The sequence below is a fragment of the Lycium barbarum genome, chromosome 10 (genome assembly GCF_019175385.1).
Source record: "Lycium barbarum isolate Lr01 chromosome 10, ASM1917538v2, whole genome shotgun sequence".
NCBI classification, from domain to species: domain Eukaryota; kingdom Viridiplantae; phylum Streptophyta; class Magnoliopsida; order Solanales; family Solanaceae; genus Lycium; species Lycium barbarum.
In genome coordinates this window covers 95,110,974-95,117,560 of record NC_083346.1, presented here as the reverse complement: position 1 = coordinate 95,117,560, position 6,587 = coordinate 95,110,974, and the positions used below count along the sequence as shown (strand labels likewise).

General features: G+C 35.1%; 1 long non-coding RNA gene across 1 annotated transcript; it reads right to left on the bottom strand.

Annotated features, from left to right (window-relative positions):
- Nucleotides 1-2,318: 2,318 nt before the first annotated feature.
- On the bottom strand, nucleotides 2,319-3,678 carry LOC132614450 (uncharacterized). Its single transcript, XR_009572301.1, has 3 exons — nucleotides 3,632-3,678; nucleotides 3,454-3,550; nucleotides 2,319-2,572 (listed from the first exon to the last, which is right to left on the bottom strand). It is a non-coding gene; the product is annotated as an uncharacterized LOC132614450 (long non-coding RNA).
- Between the last annotated feature and the right edge of the window lie 2,909 nt (nucleotides 3,679-6,587).

The following is a 6,587-nucleotide window of genomic DNA, read 5'->3' as shown; positions in this document are numbered from 1 at the left end:
ATGATGATGATGATGATGATGCAGTCAAATCTGAGTTGGAGCTCAGATAGTTTTGAGGGGCAAGTGTGGTCCAAAAAATTAACATTTGATACCAAAATTTAACGAAAAGTAAAAGTGATATATTTTGAATAGATTATTTCTGACCCTTTTGCGAAAACTTAAAGAACATTTTTCATATGTAAGTCAAATAGATGTAAAATACTAAAATTATTTTTTTAATTAGATGAGTGATCGTGAAGGTTGCATGCATGTCTCTTTATTTTTCTCCATATAAAATAAATGATTGTATCAAGTGGGTCATAAGTCATATCATTAGAATAAATGAAAATATTAAAATTAAATAGTTTTCAGGAAAAAAAAATCATTTCTTCTGGATTGTTTAACACGAAAAGTATCACATGAAATAAGCGATAGAGTGTATATTAATTGCAATGATAGTGTGCCTAAATTTAATTACTAGACTAGATCATTCATTTGCGACAAAAAGATTAACAAATATATGATCATCTGAACTAGAGCAGGGAAACTGCGTCAGTGACCTCCGCGTATATTTCTATTGCATGCGACAGATAGTCGTTGGTCAACTTTGTCCATATTATATTTGAGTTTCAGATTATATTTTCTCAAATTCATGTTCAAATCGCGGATGGTGTACACATGATACAATTTTGTCAGTCATATTAAAGAGCGACGTGTCCTAGGAAGAAATCGTGGCTCATTTTGAGGGGTTGCAAATTGTACACGAGCTTTTCAGGATATATGAACCAAAGCCCCATATGTTTCTTTGGACAACAAATCATCTGTTGTCCTTCTAAATTGGAAACATAAGAGGATAATTATATCTTTGCGTGGCAGTATTTCAGTGGATTAGACTGTATGTAACATTTCACCAAACCAAAATAAGGCATATGAAGATCTCATCCATCTAAGAGCAAGGGACATTACTACATGAAGCATTGAGGGTGCTTTTAATTTGATGTCGGGAACTTGAAAAGCCATTGCAACTACATACATGCTTATACATTTTTGATGCATTAAACCTAATCCTGTCTATTTCAAAGTGATAGAGGCAGGAACACAAAAAAAAAGTGTAAAAAGTGATAGAGGCAGGAACACTAAAAAAAAGTGTAAAAAGGTCATACAAAAAATTCAAATCTACGGCCTAAAACTAGTTTTGAGTCACCAATTTCTCGTATGTCAAGAGAATTCAATGGCCTATATATACACAAAATTACTTATTTATTCTATTTTTACAATATAATTTTTAGACGAAGGTGATTAAATTGAAATACTTTCGAACCATGTAGTTCCAACTTTGCCCAAAATGAACTCGTTCCACCCAGACGGCAATGTTTTAGTCATTTGTTTTCAAGGACAGCTATATACTTCTTTGAGTTATCTGAATTGTCAAGTTGTTCCTTAATTAGAAATTGATATGTTTGTGTATATGAGCCATCCTAAAAGACTCTTTAACTAATTAAGAGACTAATCAAACTCAAACTTGTAGTTATGAAAATGACCACAAACTTAGAGCTAATTGATTGATATTTTCAAGTCTTAAAGTTCGCTCATTTGCCAAACCTAATCATGTTAGCTAACATTAATATTTCATTTGCATTTATTATGTAGTTTGGAATTCATAATTAGTTTCAAATATGCTACTACTACTTTACTATTTCTTTGAGGTATCTGATTAATGAAGTTGTTCCTTAAGTCGAAATTTGTGTTTAGGTATATGAACCATCCCATTTGACTCTTTAACTAATAGACTAATCAAACTCAAACTTGCACAATGAAATGATCCCTAACCCAACCGGTAATAAAACGAGAAAAATAGATATTTGGCCCTTTACAAACTTCTTTTAGTTTATGATTTTTTTATGAAAGATTTTTATTTTTTACACATAAGAGATCTGAAAAATTTAAATAAGAGATCTGAAAAAGTAATTTTCTTCTACTCAAATTATGAGAGGCCAGTAGATCTTATTTCCTCTAATAAAATTAACTTCAAGAAACATTTAATGTAAGACTTTTTTTTTTTTTGGTCCAAGGTCTAAAGTCTACTAATATGCCAAACCCAATCTAGTCTATTTCAGAGGTAATGCCCGACCTACTTTGTCACCCCCCGAACTATAGCATGGGCGTAACACGACACTTTGTGCCTTACTGTAAGTGACCGAGCGAACCACATGGCTTGTTAAATCAACATGGGGCATGTACTAATGCGGAATACACTTTAAAACATAGATAGTCTGAATAACATAAATCATCATAATATTAACGAAAATACTGTTTAAACGTGATGCAGAAATAGTCAGAAAATATAATAAGTACTGAGCCAATACTGGCTATACGAATCTGAACATCTGACATGACATAACTGATCTAATCTAGTCTATTAAACCTCTATCATGAGTCTGACTGCTAAACTGTTTACCGAGACAAGGCCCCCAACATACCTTAACTACATAACTGAAATAAATATAAATATAGATAAAACCCTGAAAGAGATGGGGCTTACCAATAGCTGATACGTGCAAGGTCTAACGAGCTGATTCGTCGTCATGTAAATCTGCATCGTGAAATGCAGGGCCCCAGGAAAATAAAAGGGGACGTCAGTACATTCGAATTGTACTGGTATGTAAAGAAACTAAATGGAATAAGCATGCCACTTGAAATAACAGAACTGAAACTGTATCTGTAACCTGAATATGAACATGAATATCATCTGACATGAGTATGTATAATATGACTAAGATATTTTAACTCTGTAAAGATATCTGTGCGAGAGCATTAGTATAACCGACATGTAATCACCACGTAAGCACGTGGCGACTGATCTCTGCTCTATCAGCTAAGCAGTCCTGTACCTTGCCGGGGTACAAAACATGAACATGACATGAATGGATCCAATAACCCGCAATGGGTAAACATGACAGAATCGTCCTAACTGGGCGAAGCGATCCTTATCCTACGCTGGCATACGTAGTTTCAGCTACTAAACCTTTTTGGTAATTTGTGCAACTCCCATAACATGAACATGGATATAATTGGCTTAGTAGCCCATGAATTATACAAACATGATTGTAAACATGACTCGTAAGTGTAATATAACATGAATATAGGTATATAGTAAAACTTGTATGAAAACATGGAAGCATGTAGAATTTCATGAAAATAGACATAATAATTCATATCTTGTATTTAAGAACCCATGGAATGCAAAGTATGGGTTTTCATGGATTACATACATATTCTCAATAACCAAAAGGGAATATTAAGAACACAATAACGAACTATTAAAGCCAACATGGTATATCATGGCACATGTACTTAGGGTTATCATGAACATGTCTAGAACTCTAGTTTTGGCAAACTTTCGTATAATCATGGAAGAACGCGGCATGGGGAAGAACAATGATGTTCTCACACGTAGATAGAAACCCTACATACCTGTTAATGCTCTAAAACTTGTAACTAATGGTCTGAACTTGGAGAAGAATCCAAAAGCCTTAATCTTGAATCCATTAGATGGATTTTCTTGAAAACCCTAGGTTAGGAACAATGGATTCTTGTTTAGAAATCATGGATACATGTTAGAATTCACTTGAAAGTCTTGGAATAGGCTTACCTTAGTGTATCTTGATGGTAGGAGGAGAAGAACTTCGTGCTAGGGCTTGAGAATATGAAAAGTGGGATTAAAAACTAAACCCACATATTTATACTTTTGCTGAAGCGGGATGAAGTACAGGCACAATGTACAGCCCGTACATTATGGACGTACCTTGTATGTCGATTTTCAGAAGCTACAATTTTTAGTCTGTGAGGTGTGTGATAAAAAGTACGGCCCGTACATTATTGTACGCCCCGTATACATTTTACGCCTTAAAAGTACAGCCCGTATAACTTGCTCGTACCTAGAATTGTCAAATTCCAGTGACTTCTGATTTTCCCTTGTGAGGTACGTTCAAGACGTACGTCCCGTACATAAATGTACGCCTCATACATTTTGACGTAGACGTACATTTACTGTTCTGAGGCAATTTTTCTAATCCCAACACTTCTGTCTTAGTTTCTAAGTCTCAAATCATAAACGTAACTTAGTTAGGAAGTACGAGGTGTTACATACATGTATATACAAGACCAAAATTAGAGGGGTGGCACTTAAAATGCCCTTATTTTGTGCTGGTCTTTAATTTTTGCTCCTCATAACAAATATAACAATGTTTTTGCGGGGCATAAGTTTATATTTTCACATCATAATATGCCCCACATTATGCCCCACGCCCTTAAAGAACTTATGCCCACGAGGCATAACTACGATTGTTAAAGGGCAAAAATTAAAGACCAGCCCGTTTAATTTGAGGGAAAAAAGGGAAAACAACATAAAATACCCCTAAAATGTAAAATATTTACCCGTTCATGCTCCCTCCTAAACTAATTTCGCTTCTTACCCAACTGGCCGAAAATATTTACCCGAGTACCCCCCCCCCCCCCCCCACCCACCCAAAACCCTCCCTCCATGATACCATAGCAGTATATTTATATAGCATGATGGTATCATGGAGGACTAAGAGAAAGACTGAAGCAGTTCTCCATGATAGTGTCTCAGTATATGTATGTACCACGTTGGTATCACAGAGGGCTAAGGAGTGTCTCATTGAAGGACTGAAGCAGTTCTCTACGATATCATCACAATATATGTATATAAGATGATGGTATCATAGAGTTTTTTCTTCTGAGAAAAGTGTGTCTTTTGCATAAATGAACATGATACTATCTCAATATATTTATATGCCCTGTCGGTATCATAATTTTGGGGGCATTTCGGGTAAATAGTTTCAGGGACATGAAAGTAAGAGGCGTATATAATTATTTTGTTTTTAGGAGGCATCGACGTTCTCCTCCCACCCCCACCCCTACCCCCCACCCCCCTTCCAGAAAAAAAATAGAGACCAACCCATTTGAAGGGAAATTCGTGCAATTTCTACAAATTAAAGTGAATCGTTTAGGTTGTTTCCAAGGCGAGAAATTAGGAAGGAAAGGCGTCAAAATTGAAGTGAAGAATATTCGGAACCAATTGCTGAACTAATTCAGATTTGTTTATCAAGAAATTTTTCATTTCAGGGTTCAAACTCAAAATCTCTGATTAAGAGCAGAGATATGTTAACCATTCCGTCACACCCTCGGTGGATGATTGCTAGCTTAAGATGTGAAGCTTTGAGAAATCATTAAATTTGGAACTTCTAATTTGACGATTCCAGGTCTAAATTAACTAATTTGCCAAATTTGAAGTAGATGGGAAGTCCATTATAAGAGCAAAATATAAAACATTTGAGTTTGAAAAATCTACTTCAAGGGTAACCTTTTTATGTAAACTCAAATTAAGTTGAGGATAGAGAGAAGAGTTCATTATATTGCCAAGAAGTGCACAACATAGGCATTGCCAAGAGCCCTTTATATTATAACCCATTATATTTTTTAGTTCATTCCTCTCAATAAAAAAGTATTAAAAAAAAGGGAGAGAGAGACCCTCCCTTCTGAAGAGAAGGTTATGTTTAATCGGAATAATAAAGACAGAACAGTCTGTTAAAAGCAATTTGGATTCCATATTATGTTTTATTCACCTTCTTCAACATAGGCATATTTCATGCATTAGATAACAGAAAAAAACATATTCGCCTTCACTGTTTACACTAACTCGGTAAATACATAATATGTGTCTATATATATTATTATCACTTTACCATAGTTAACTTAAAGTAATATGTTTTCATCTCATTGTTATTGGAAAAATATTAGAGATGATCACATTAAGAAAAATAAATAAGAAACAAATAAAATATATAATAACAATAAAGATAATACATAGTTGAAATTGAAAAATCCGGTTCAAGGCGCGCTATGAATGGCGCTGTCTTCATAATAGATTTCCGTCACTATCCTAGTGCAAATAGCAAAGTGTAGGAAATATTTTCCGTGTTTCCTTTTATTCCTTGATTTGGTTTATATACAAAATATTCTAACCTAAAATAGGAGATTACAAAATATTCTAACCTAAAATAGGAGATTACAAAATATTCTAACCTAAAATAGGAGATTACAAAATATTCTAACTAATATTTATATAATCTATCACACCCCCGCAGTCGAAACGGGAGGTTTACGAACGCTGAGACTGTCCCGAAAATCTTCAAATAAGACTTGTGGTAGTCCCTTGGTGAAAAAATCGGCAATCTGATAACGGGATGGAACATCAAGGACACGAACCTGTCCTCGCGCAACCTTCTCGCAAACAAAGTGGATGTCCATTTCAATATGCTTGGTGCGCTGATGTTGCACTGGATTTCCTGAAAGATAAATGGCACTCACATTGTCACAATACACCATAGTATCCTTATGAATAGGACAATGTAATTCCAACAGAAGATTGCGAATCCAGCATGACTCGGAGACAACATTAGCAACCCCCTTATACTCCGCCTCAACACTTGAACGAGAGAGGGTAGGTTGGCGTTTCGAAGACCAAGATATCAAGTTATCTCCAAGGAAGACACAATAACTAGACGTTGACCGACGTGTGTCAG